The 13,992-nt window shown below is 40.3% G+C and overlaps 1 protein-coding gene across 16 annotated transcripts in view; it reads right to left on the bottom strand.

The window, feature by feature from the left end:
• Window positions 1-13,992, bottom strand: part of dmd (dystrophin) — a 1,983,813-nt gene that overhangs the window by 1,634,147 nt on the left and 335,674 nt on the right. Inside the window, exon 1 of one of the 16 annotated variants that reach the window (XM_072585009.1) lies at window positions 869-886. The exons of the other annotated variants lie outside the window; for them this stretch is intronic. The gene's annotated coding sequence lies outside the window, so the exon portion shown is untranslated. Of the gene's footprint in view, window positions 1-868; window positions 887-13,992 lie in introns of those variants that run through there. 16 annotated transcript variants of the gene reach the window in all.

The raw sequence follows: 13,992 nt of genomic DNA, 5'->3' as shown, positions 1-13,992 counted from the left end.
GCCACCCAACTGTCTGCCTTTGCTGCATTCCCTCCAATGACAAGTATATCCTCTGTTAGCTGCATTTGATTACTGTTAGCTTCAGTCACCAAAACTGCACACAATCTCTCAGGTGCAGTCTCACCAAGATTCTATATAAGTGCAGTGAAATATCCCTACTACCTTTCAGAAACATCATCTTTGACAAAACATCATGAGCATATACTGAATTAATTGGAATCAAGAGTTCATAGTGAGATTAAGGCAAAAAAAAATCATTGGGTTGGAATCAGGAGCATGGATTACAAAGCTTTGCACTATGCTTTATAATGTGAAATTTGATGAACACCGGATTGAGTTCTCAGGCAGAAGTTTGCTGTAACGATGATTATTCTGAAAACATCATTAATGATAAATTATTACTGAGATGAATCAGCAATTTGTGACTCATTCTATAGTTATTGTCCTTCATTGCGATAACTATCATGAGATTGGAAAATCATTCCATTAGCAGGAAGCATGGTATGGATTGTTCATGACACAGGCTGTATCAAAATGATTCATAATTATTTCTTTGTGCAAAGTAAATTAGATTATTTGTAAGCTCATATACAAACTGACTGACTCGGTCACACTGCAGGAATATGACTTCAACAATTTCAAAACTTAATAAATAGGGGAATAAAAATGAACTCAGTTGAAGCAACTGCAACATTGGTAAAACTAGTCATCAATTTCATGGTATCAATGCAATAACTGATATGCACTTTTTATGCATCAAATGCTGATTGAATTACAAAGATACAGAGATTCCATGGCAATACTGAAGGAGTAACTACTTGCATAAAACTCATAACAGCTTTAATAAATAGGATCAGCAATAGAATACCATTTTTCGTCCTCCCGAGCTCATTCCTGGAAAAAAAAGAGAAAAATGACCAAGAAGCACAATGTTATATTTAGTAAAGGTACTTGCAATAATGCAACTTAATCATGTAAATATTTCATTGTTGCTCCAGATAAATTCTTTATTACATTTCTACGGAATGGTTACAGCTATATGATTAGAAATGTGGAGAATACCAACACAAAAAGGAAAACGACTAAATTTATTGATTAACACAAAAAGTACATATTCAAGGAAAATCAAAGACCAACATCAGTGCATCAAAAGCTAAACATACTTCAAAGTATAGACAGTAATCAAACACTTTCTCAATTTTCCTCTTTTTCCCCACTTCCAAACTCCATTGGTTAAATATTATTAAACTATTAGTGCCCTCTGTCTCAAGGTAAATGATCTAACAATGAACGTCTCAAGTTTATAGCATCAACATTCAGACCACAGAATTCTAGTGTATTCAAAACAAAAGTATAAAAATGGGTCCAGACGCTTGTTTTGAACTTGGCTGAACTATGCCAAAGATGGATAGCCAGCATGAATGAGAACTAGAAGGCCAGTGTTGCCTGTGTGGATAGAATAGAGAGGTTGGTAAATATTTAGGAATGTTAGAAGGGAATAAATTATAGCATGTTATGCACCACTATTTAAGTCAGTGTTCAGGACCCAAATAGTGATACAGAACTTGCCATTCCCAGAAAGCATGAAGAGATTCATTTTAAACTGGATTCTCTTTTTAGGTTGGCTCATCTTAGAACAGCTGCTTCCAATGACAGAGGTGTTCTGGAAATGCCGATGAACAAAAGCAATAGAGCAACCTTCTGAAGTTTGCATTGTGAAAGCATTCTAGTCAAGTCCACACAAAGAAACCTCAAACAGCATGTCTCCATCCGAAACTGGTTTGATAAAAAACCAATACACCCGAAATGATAGTAATGGCCCAATATCTTCTGGAACACAATGGATTGTCACTAGGTGAGTCAGTCATCTAAAATGACTCTAGCGGAAGTGTTGGTCACATGATTGAAACATGTGTTCATTTATTGACTATAATTACACAACTCTGAGCCCTGTGCTCAGTCTGCTTTTTGCACTGGTATAGTCAACAATGAAAAACAGCTCCAATATTAGCTACAACCTCTTGTCTCAACTTCTCAAAGTCTGATATCCAAAATAAATCCTGTACGTTGTCAAAGTGAACAAATTCTAAGCCTACAAAAATAATGCTCCTGTGTCCTCAATGGCATCCAAACCTCTACAAAAAAGGAACTCTGCTAGACCAATCAAACTACAGAGAACACTGACCTAGTGGATTTACATTCACAGAAATTAATGCTAATATCTAAGAGTCATTAATGATGTGGGCTTCACCACCTGATCAAGGAGCAAAGCTCGAAAAGCTTGTAATTTCACTCAAACCTGTTTTGACTATAACCTGGTGTCGTGTGACTTTGGACTAGAGTTTTTTCACCAAATATAACTGCAACCCCTTTTGCATATGGGAAGGGCAAAGCCAAACTCATCCACAACCAGGTCAATCCTGGTTTGAATGCTTGATATATCTAATTTTGTTCTAACCCCAAACAAGTTCCTGTGAGTCATGTTTAAAACAGACTTTGTAAACATGGTTTTGGCAAATAAGAAACAAAATTAAAAACCACTCCTGTTAGAGACATAAGCAGCAAATAGTTTTTTTTTAAAATCACCTTTCCCACTTGTTCGCAATGAGCTAAATGCACCAGTTCCAATGTTGTGGGTAAGCTTTTGCACTTTGGAGGTTTATCTAAATTAAGAAAATCTCTTGCATTTGCTGATTTATTCTCTTCATCATCATTACTTCTTTTCACTGTTTTCTCCTTCCATAGGTTTTCCATACCTTCAGCGCCTTTTGTATTCTTGTCCTTTTGTTTTGATCATCTTACACAGATGACCTGATATGGCCATCTGTTACAAAGTGGACAATTTACAAAATGGCTAAACTCAAACTTTTTACTGGAAATGGGGATAGGGAGATCATGCTGAACTCAGTCGAGACACTGTCCCTTGTGATTTGGTGGACATGGGGAAAATAGGCCCGAGCTCAAGCCTACAAAACTTCATGCGTCAACTTTCACAGATGAGACAGAGGAGCAGCTAGTCCTTCTGAATGCAGACACTCAGACTGAGGAGACCCAGATAGGGAACTATTAACAACCGCTGCTGCACAAAATGGGGGAATGAGACAATTTTGTGTTTGCTTGCAGGCAAATTGCAGAGGGGAGCAGATTTCCTGTTTGAAGGTATATACTTTCAGTAGATTTACGAAGCAACGAGGCATTGGATTGGACTTTGCTGCTTCAAACACTCAAAATACTGAGTGGATTCTCCTTCAGAAGGATTATAGAAGACTGGCATCAGTGAAGCAAGGAGAAGGGAATTTTATGAAAAGCCTGGACTGCGACTTACAAAGCTACCTGTCTACACGGAGAGGGGTGCAACTACACACGGGTTATGTTAATTAATGGGGAGATACCTTCATTGTAGTTACTTACCTATTAAGTAATGTTGAGTCAGTATTAATTTTAGTTTGTTTCTTAGTGAAAGTTAAGTGAATTCTTCTCCAGGAAGCTTACCTTTCACTGCTGGAAAAAGCATTGTGCATTGGGATCATAAAGCAATTGTTGTAGATTCTTCATTCCATAACCTGCTCTTATCAATGAAACAACATTTTCTTGTTGTTCAACACTATCAGGCATTTCCCCATCTTTCAGGGGTCAGATGTGACAATTGGCTTATGGTCACAGCGTTATTTTTTTCTCTATTGATAGATGCGGCAAGATTTGACAAGCCTTTCCACATCTGTGACATGAATTCAAAATAGATGCTGAAACAATGCAATTTTGGTGAAACTGACATATGTTCTGTACTTCTTCCTGGTTTGCAACCATTCTTGATAAAACACAGCTACACTGAACTTTGTACCAAAAAAATATTGTTGACTGTCCTTATATTTACTGTCACTAGTTCTGATCTCATCCCCGAGTAGGAACTATGTCTAATCAAACAGTGTTTGATGGGCTGAACTATGAAACTCCAGAATATAAAAAAGACTATTATCAAATCACTACTCAGACTTTGCCTTTCAGAAAAGTACAGCACTCGCTCTGTTCAATCTTTCATGACAGGCAAACTTAGTTTGGATATAAAGTTCCTGGAATACATTTTGCACCCTCCCTAGTGCCTCTACATTCTTATAAATATGGAGACAAAAAAAAACTACACAAGTTTAAAGAAAACCTTTTTTTTCATGTTATTCCTTCAAAAACAAAACCAATGCATTTGTTTTAATGTTTAGCGTTCGTGGTCGATGTGAATTAACCCAAATCCCTCTGTTTCCCGAAGTATTTTCCAATGGGTATTTGTGTCCTTATGCTCCCTCCCAAAATATATCACCTTGCACTCATCCACACTGAAGTGATTTAGAAATTACAAAAGTTATGAAGACAGAGTTGGCTATTGTGGGTTGGGAAAAACAGGTTAAAAATAGAAGAAGGAAGGTGAGCAGTGGTAAAGATATTAATTCACAGCTCTCAAATATATATGCCATAGAGGGGCAAAAGCTCTGTAAGGGAATGAAGGGTGCTTTCAAATTGAAAAAGGCAGAGTTGCAAATAGTCCAGAAAATTGCAAACATTTCAGAAACCAACACAAGGATAGTTAAGAACAGGGAGAAACTAGATTGACAGAGAAAACTGGAAAGGAACGTAAAAATAGACAGGAAATTATACAAATATAAAAAAGGAAATGATTAACTAAAAGGATCTTTTATGGACGAGACTGAAGAAATAATAGGAGGTAGGAAATTCCACAGATTTCAAAGAAATATTTTGTATCTGCCTTCACAGTAATACATCCTCAAAGTATCTCAACAATAGTTAACCAAAAAAGTAACTCTGTGGGTGAATGGGAGGGAAGAAGTTAAAATAAATCAAGCATTATCACTACAGGAAGCAGAATGGGCCTTATTTTAACATCTTATCAGAAAGATGGCATTTCTGAATGTGCAACACTCCAAGGCCTGCACTGGAGGTCTGTCAGCCTGCAGTCTCTGGTGTAGAACTTGAATATGCAACCTTCTGACAGGAACTTGCTAAGCACTGAGTGATGGTCGAACATGCCTCAGAATATTTGTATCCTGACCCAAATTACAATTCTACCCATGGCATCTGTATTTAAACTACCTCGTTCCAGAGGACGTTCAAAAGGGAAAAAAATGACTTATCATATTAGACTATTGTTATATGTCACTTCAAATGACTACTTATAGATTATCAATAAAAAGTGGCTCAGAGCAGCAATTCTTTCCTTGTGTCGATGGTTCGAAAAAGCAGCACTTGCGCACAATTGTAAAACAAAAAAACCGTGTAGCCATTATACACGTTATAAATTGTTTAACTCTCAATATTTCAAAAATACATAGCCAAAGTTAAAATTGTAAAATGGTTGTGCATTTTTCTCATACAAATCAAAACTAATTCCTAGAGAAGCTAAATGATAAAACTGGTCATCTTTATCGTGCTGTATTGCATGGCAGTTCAACCTTTAAATCTTCAAGTGTAAACTTAACAAAAGGAACCCACTGTACATTCAGACAGAAAGACTGACATATTGGAATACTCATCCTGTTGTGTACACCTTCAGAAATGAACACTTATATTTCATATTATACATACAACCAGGAACCTCAGTCAATTATCAAGTCAATTCTCTGCTTTATGACACAATTCTAAGTGAATCAAGCCCTATCATTGTTTATGCCATTCAAATTCACCAGCTTTTATGAAAGATCAGATATCTGAAACTCCATCTTTATTTACAACACTTGGTGGCATGGTGGTTAGCACTGCTGCCTCACAGTGCCAGAGACCCGGGTTCACTTCCAGCCTTGGGTTCCTGATGAAGGGCTTATGCCCAAAATGTCGATTCTCCTGTTCCGTGGGTGCTGCCTGACCTGCTGTGCTTTTCCAGCACTACATTCTCAACTCTGAGCTCCAGCATCTGCAGTCCTCACTTTCTCCCTGGATGCCTGTCTGTATGGAGTTTGTGTGTTCTCCCTGTGTCTGCATGGGTTTCCTCCAGGTGCTCCCGTTTCCTCCCACAGGTCAAAGTTGTGCAAGTTAGGTGGATTGGCTGTGTTAAGTTATCTTGGCGTATCCAGGGATCTGTGGGTGAACCATGGGAAAAGCAGGGTTACAGGGAGAGAATAGGGGTGTGGGTCTGTTTGGGATGGTCTTCAGAGGGTCAGTGTTGGGCCCTATTACCACACTGTCGGGATTCTATGAAACATTTACTGTGTTTCTCTCTCCAGATACCTGAAGACCTGAGTATTTCCAGCAATCTTCTGCTTTTATTTTAAATTTCAAGCATTAAAAAAGGTCGAGAAAGAGATTACTGCTTGACAATTCACTAAGTGGAATCAACCATCATGGCTTTGAGCTGAAAATGTGTTGCTGGAAAAGCGCAGCAGGTCAGGCAGCATTCAAGGAGCAGGAGAATCGATGTTTCGGGCATCTTCAGGAAGTTTCGGGCAGGCTCATGCCTGAAAAGTCGATTCTCCTGCTCCTTGGATGCTGCCTGACCTGCTGCACTTTTCCAGCAATACATTTTCAGCTCTGATCTCCAGCATCTGAAGTCCTCACTTTCTCCTCCATCATGGCTTTGAGCCAATTTCAGAGCTTTCAGGGTGCAAATGAGAAATTTTTGCACCTCACCCAATACTGTGAGCGCATATTGCCCCTCCCCCCAAACAGCAATATCCTACTCAGAATTCATCACAACTGTGGTTGCCACAAAGACACAAGACTTTTCTCTTCACATCAAAATGATATAAAACAAGTGCCATGGAGCTAGAAGCTAGAACATTCCAACTCCATTACTCATGATTACTGCCATCAAAACCATGTACCCCAAACACAACATCTCAACTGGTCCAAATCTCTTTCCTGAACATACCTTCAGGTCACTGTTGACTCAACAAGCTTGGATTTACTTTATTTCATGATAGTATGGAACCTGTCAGATCCTTCTGCATACTCTTTAAAACTGTACACTGTATGTAAGCCAAAAAGTATGACAGATAAGCTCAACTGAATTTTAATGAAATTCCAAATAAGTCATGACATGTGAAGAAGTGGTGAAAAGGACTAACTGAAGCCATGTAAATATTATTTGTTGAAAAATGGTTGGGCGGTGGATAACCCCAGGGAGGTGGTTAGTCTTTTAAGGAGTAAAATGTGTAAATATGTTCTGTCTAATCAAGAAGCTGTGAAATCAGTGCATATCAATCCCATGAATTGGGGATGGAAAATGAATAACTTCAAGAAATCACAAATCTGCAGTCCAACTGTACGGCAACGGCAATGACTGAGACAATATTAAAGGTACAATCATGAGGGCAGTCATGAAAGGACCAAACATCAGATTGGCAGAAATGGATTTTTGCCAAGCTGGATGAGCTGTACAGAGAATAGACAATAGGTGCAGGAGTAGGCCATTCTGCCCTTCGAGCCTGCACCACCATTCATTATGATCATTGCTGATCATCCTCAACCAGTATCCTCTTCCTGCCTTATCTTCATAACCCTTGATTCCACTATCCTTGAGAGCTCTATCCAACTCTTTCTTAAATGAATCCAGAGACTGGGCCTCCACTGCCTTCTGGGGCAGAGCATTCCACACACCCACCACTCTCTGGGTGAAGAAGTTTCTCCTCATCTCTGTCTTAAATGGCCTACCCCTTATTTTCAAGCTGTGTCCTCTGGCTCGGGACTCACCCATCAGCAGAAATATGTTTCCTGCCTCCAGAGTGTCCAATCCTTTAATAATCTTATATGTCTCAATCAGGTCCCCTCTCAGTCTTCTAAACTCAAGGGTATACAAGCCCAGTCACTCCAGTCTCCTCCTCACATTTCATCCTGCCACCCAGCTTTGTATCATCAACAAATTTGCTAATGTTACTATTAATACCATCTTCTACATCACTAATATGTATTGTAAAAAGCTGCAGTCCCAGCACTGATCCCTGCAGTACCACACTGGTCACCGCCTGCCATTCCGAAATGGAGCCGTTTATCACTACTCTTTGTTTCCGGTCAGCCAACCAATTTTAAATCTAAGTCAGTACTTTGCCCCCAATACCATGCGCCCTAATGTTGCTCACTAACCTCTTATGTGGGACTTTATCAAAGGCTTTCTGAAAGTCCATGTACACTACATCTACTGGATCTCCCTTGTCCATCTTCAGAGTTAGATCCTCAAAAAATTCCAGAAGATTAGTCAAGCATGATTTTCCCTTCATAAATCCATGCTGACTCTGACCTATCCTGTTACTACTATCCAGATGTGTTGTAATTTCATCCTTTATAATAGACTCCAGCATACTTCCCACCACTGAGGTCAGACTAACTGGTCTATAATTTCCTGTTTCCTCTCTCGCTCCTTTCTTAAAAAAGTGGTACAACATAAGCCACCCTCCAATCCACAGGAACTGATCCTGAATCTTTCAAACTCTGGAAAATAATCACCAACGCATCCACGATTTCTCAAGCCACCTCCTTCAGTACCCTAGGATGTAGACCATCAGGCCCCGGAGACTTATCAACCTTCAGACCTAACAGTCTCTCCAACACCAATTCCTGGCAAATATAAATTCCCTTAAGTTCAGGTCCTTCAGCCACTTACCTCTGGGAGATTGCTTGTGTCTTCCCCAGTAAACACAGATCTGATGTACAAATTCAATTCTTCTGCCATTTCTTTATTCGCCGTAATATATTCCCCTGTTTCTGTCTTCAAGGGCCCAATTTTAGTCTTAACCATTTTTTTCCCTTTCACATACCTAAAAAAGCTTTTCCTATCCTCCTTTATATTTTTGGCCAGTTTACCTTCATACCTCATTTTTTCTCTGCGTATTTCCTTCTTAGTAATCCTCTGTTGGTCTTTAAAAGCTTCCCAGTCCTCCGTTTTCCCACTCATCTTTGCTATGTTATACTTTTTCTCTTTTGACTTTATATATTTCTTAACTTCCCTAGTCAGCCATGGCCATCCCTGCCTCCTCATAGGATCTTTCTTCCTTTTTGGAATGAACCGATCCTGCATCTTCTGCATTATACCCAGAAGTATCTGCCATTGTTCCTCCACTGTCATCCCTGCTAAGGTATTGCACCATTGAACTTTGGCCAGTTCCTCCCTCATAGCTCCATAGTCCCCTTTATTCAACTGAAATATTGTCACTACCGATTGTACCCTCTCCCTTTCAAATTGCAGATTGAAGCTTATTGTATTATGGTCACTACCTCCTAATGGCTCCTTCACTTCGAGATCCCTGATCAATTCTGGTTCGTTGCACAATACCAGATCCAGAATTGCCTTCTCCCTGGTAGGCTCCAGCACCAGCTGGTCTAAGAATCCATCTCGGAGGCACTCCACAAAGTCTCTTTCTTGAAGTCCAATATCATCCTGATTCTCCCAGTCTACCTGCATGTTGAAATCCCCCATGACAACTGTAGTAATATCTTTGCGATAGGCCAATTTCAGCTCCTTATTCAACTTACACACTACATCCATACTACTGTTTGGGGGCCTGAAGATAACTCCCAATAGAGTCTTTCTACCCTTAGAATTTCTCAGCTCTATCCATACTGGCTTTACATCCCCTGATTCTAGGTCCCCCCGCGCAAGGGACTGAATATCATCCCTTACCAACAGGGCCACCCCACCCCCTCTGCCCATCAGTCTGCCCTTACAATAGCACATATAGGTTCGAATATTCACTTCCCAGGTCCTGTCCACTTGAAGCCACGTCTCAATTATCCCCACTGTCTACTGTAACTCCAAAATGTTGAAATAGAGCCATTAAATACAGATGTGAAAGATACCAGGTGTGCATCAAGAGAAGAAAAATAGACACAGCACCAAAATTAACCCAAGGTGGAGGACTGTTGATCAACTCTGAATACTGCTGACCAGTGTCCTTTGCTCAGGTTTACAATTCTTTGCTCAATGTGATAAACGCTGTAAAATCAGGAAGGCTTGTGAACATATTCTTGTACCAATGTGGTACTGCAGCAAGACTGAGCTAGAAGTCCCTTTTGACTAGCTCTCCCAACTTAATGTGTAATTGCCTTGCAATTAACTTTCAGCAAATGCCAGCTCCTACCATGTGACCCAACATTTGACATTTGCCAAGCATAAACTGTCTCAATCGCTTTGTCAGGTACGAGCAGCTCAGTACAAATGTTGATAAGACCCAAGATTAAATTCCAGGAAGTCCTTTGGCCTCGCTGTTTCTTTTATTCTTTCACGTTTTTGGAGTATCTCAAGACCAACATGAATCACCCTCTAATTCCTCCTAGAGGAGGAGCTAGCCAGCCAGTCAACAACTGACTCACTTTCTCAGTCACTTCTGAAAGCAGTGAGGAAGCAACCATCTTATTGTGGGTCTGATGTCACAGATCGGTCAAGGTTAAACAAGGGCACCAGGTTTCCATTCCCGCAGACAGAGGTAAACCAGGCAGCTATTTTTTTGGGTAAGAATCTGGTCATTTTATTACCATTGTTGCTTTTTTTTCAATATTTTTATTTGATTAATTGAATTTAAATTCCATGGCAATTTGGGAATTTAAACCTGTAAAGCTAATAATCCTATTAGCTGAGGGCAGAGTCTTTGCACCCCAGTGTAAATTTCAGGGGTGAGCCAATCACTCCCCCCAGGGTAAATCACTTCAATTTTGTGTGTGTCAGACCTTCAATGAGTATAAGGCAGCATTTTCTCCATCTGCAAGAGGAGGGCCTACTTCTGAACTGCCAACAATTGGAAACCAGGACTAATGTCAGACCAGGATGAGGAACTGTGGATATCCAACAGAGTCAGGCTAGCCTGGAATCTGACAAGAGGCGGCTTAGTACAGCCATTTTGGAAAGGGTGAGTGGGTAGATAGGAGGGAGAGCACAGACAGGCAAAACTGAGAGTGAGGGGTACATGGCACCTCTGAATTAACATACAGGGCGGATGAAGGCAGCATCTCCCTTTCATGTACTTGTAGGCCAGAATGGGCAGAGGCCTTGTTGGACAAGGCTGAAGATAACAGCGAGTGACAGGGACTGATAGAGGCTTAACATTGGCTCAGCATAATTCCATTCATAAAACAACCCAGTCAGGTCTGCTAAGAGTTAAGACTGCAGGAAAATCAGGAACTGCTGTCTCTACCAGATAACGCATACATTTGGACAAAATGTTCAGGATTGGTCCTGTGCACACATAATTCCAAATAAGGCACACACTTGGCACAGAGACATGTGTATAAAAAAACCTGAAGAAATCCCTTTGTTCAGCAATACTTCGAAGATCAATGTTGTGCAAGATGTACCCGATGTCAAGAGGCGTGGTGAAGACATCGAACAGAGTTTCAGCTTGACCAGCTGTGAAGTCTCCCAGGTAATAACGTTTGGGTGTACTTCCAGAAATCAGGGTAGTGAAAGGCAGTGATTGAGAGATCTCTAGTAGTTAAAAGGGTGCATTCATTTCAGTACTTAATAAATGAATTGTAGTTTTCTACAGCCCTAAGTGTCTCTGCTGTATCTTTGTCTACGTATGTCTTGTTGTCTCTCAGAGAAGGCAACAGTCTCTCCCAGTGGGCACAAACTCCCCACTTACAGGCTTCAATGCACTAAAAATTGGTAGTCATCAAATCCCCTCTGTTCTGCCCATAAAAGTACAGTGGGGCAAGTAATCTGGCAGCAGGAGGTGAGCCGTGAATTGCAGCACATGGTCTCTAGTTTATTAGGCAAGGCCTGGGACCACATGTGGAGTATGCTGTGCTAAGCCCAACAATGGGCAAAGATAAATTTCCAACCAGGCCTTTAATATTTTGGATTTTGCCAGTGTTAACTGAAGTTAACTTGCAAATTTGTTTTCAGTAGCTAATTTCAGTTTCTACATCAAATTGTACAACATAGAAACAAGCCATTCAGCCCAAGAGATCTTAACCTGTGAATAACGTATGAGAAGAAGCGAAATAAGTAAGAACGAGAATAAGGAATAGAAGCTGATGTTGATAGTGTCAGATTAAGTAAAATGGGAGAGGCCTGTATATTATCAGCATGAATCTGTTGGGACCAAGAACCTTTTGTTTTCAATTCCATGTAATGCTCACTTGAATCTGTTTCCTATTGAGTCATATACTTGATGCAAAAGAAAGTAGTGATTGTTCTGAAGTTGTCAGTTTTGACAGCCTTTCTGTCCAATTGTGCACTGATCCAACGGCTGCATTTGTTAACTTCCCAGTGAAACCAAATTTCCATTTTTTTGGTCACTACTCAATTGAATATGATAGCACCTCTGCCGTTATAAATTTGAGTTGAACCCAAGCCCTTTCTGTATGAATGAGAGAGCAATGGAAACTTTACTTCTGCAGCAGAGAGGAGAATGTGGAACTGGACAAGGCATTATGAAAGTCATATGCAAACAAACCAAGGAACTGCAGATGCTGAAATCTGAACCAAAAACAATATGCTAGAGAAACTCAGTAGTTCTAGCAACATCTGCAGAGAGCAAACATTTAAACATTCCAAGTCTGGTAACTCTTCTTTACAGCGTTATTTTGTATGCACGCTCCTTCCCCAAATCGCAACCTCAAAGTCAAATATTTTGGAATTCTCTTTTTCAAAAAAAAGAAAATTCTATTTTTCCCAACTATTTTTGGTTCATCTTTTTTATGAGAGAATAGTTCCTATGGATTGTGGGGTAGCTAACACAATCCCTCTATTGATAAAAAGGGAAGAAAGGAGAAACAATAGGGAAAATAGAATGGTGAACCTGGCATCTATGGTGGGGAAAATGCTCCAGTCCATGACAGACACCTTCATAGCAGAACCCTTAGGAAAAAGTGGTAGGATCAGGCAGAATCAGCATAGCTTAAGAGAAGGGAAATCATACTTGATAAATCTACTAGGATTTTTCCAGGTTGCAACGAATGGAGTTGATAAAGGGGAGCCAGCTGTGGTTCACTTTGATTATCAGAAGGTTTTCCAGAAAGGACCCACCTAAGCGATTAATGTGTAAAATTAAAACACAGTACTGGGGGCGACGTACTGATAGGGATAGGGAACTAGTTGGCAACCAGGAAACAGAGTAGGATTCAACAGGTCTTTCTCCAAGAGGCAGCCACTGACCTGCATGGATAAGTGCTTGGACGCCATCTTTTCAGAATATATACTGGCAATTCAATGAGGGAACCAAACATAACATCCCTAGGTTTGAAGGTGGCACAAAGTTGGGTGGGATGATGAATCATGAGCAGGAAGCAGAAATGTTTCAGTGTGGCTTGGACAAGGTGAGCATGCAAACACTTGGAAGATGAAGTACAAAGTTGAGGTCATCCACTTTGGTAGGAATAAACAGGAAAGCAGCTGATCTAAATGATCATACAAGGTACCTATACACCAGTTGCTGAAAGTTTAGTATATAGCTATAACAGGTGGTGAACAAGGCAGATGATGATTTTGGCCTTCATCGGAAGAGAATCGGAGTACACGAGCAAAGATACCATGCCACATTTGTACAGGGCCTTGGTGAGACCACACCTGGAACAGTGTGTGCAGTTTTGGTCTCCACACCTGAGGAAGGATATTCTAGCCATGGAGGGAGGGCAAAAAAGGTTTATCAGACTGGTTCTTGGGATGCAGCACTGAAATATGAAGAGATACAGGATCTGTTAAGACCACATTTGCTGGTGTTTACAAGAATAGCTCGGGGAGGGGTTGGTTGTCTCCTAGATGCCAGTGAAATTGTAACAGGACAAGACAGGATAAACACTGAATATTCTAGATGATGACGGAGTCCAAACCTTGCAGTCATAGACAAAAGGACGCCTGAGATGAGAAGAAATTCTTTCATCCAGAGAGTGGTGAGCCTATGGAAATCAATAGCAACTGAAAAAGGTTGAATGTTTTCAAGAAGGAATTAGATATCTTTCTTAGGGCTAAAAGGGTTTGTTCCTGTTTCCTCCCCAGTGTAAGGGGTTGGGCTGATCAGCCATAATCAAACAGAATGGCAGTGTTAGACTCAAAGGGCTGAA

The sequence above is a fragment of the Chiloscyllium punctatum genome, chromosome 15 (assembly GCF_047496795.1).
Source record: "Chiloscyllium punctatum isolate Juve2018m chromosome 15, sChiPun1.3, whole genome shotgun sequence".
In the NCBI taxonomy this organism is placed as follows: Eukaryota; Metazoa; Chordata; class Chondrichthyes; order Orectolobiformes; family Hemiscylliidae; genus Chiloscyllium; species Chiloscyllium punctatum.
Note: the sequence above shows the minus strand (reverse complement) of the source record. Positions and strands in the feature narration are given on the sequence as shown.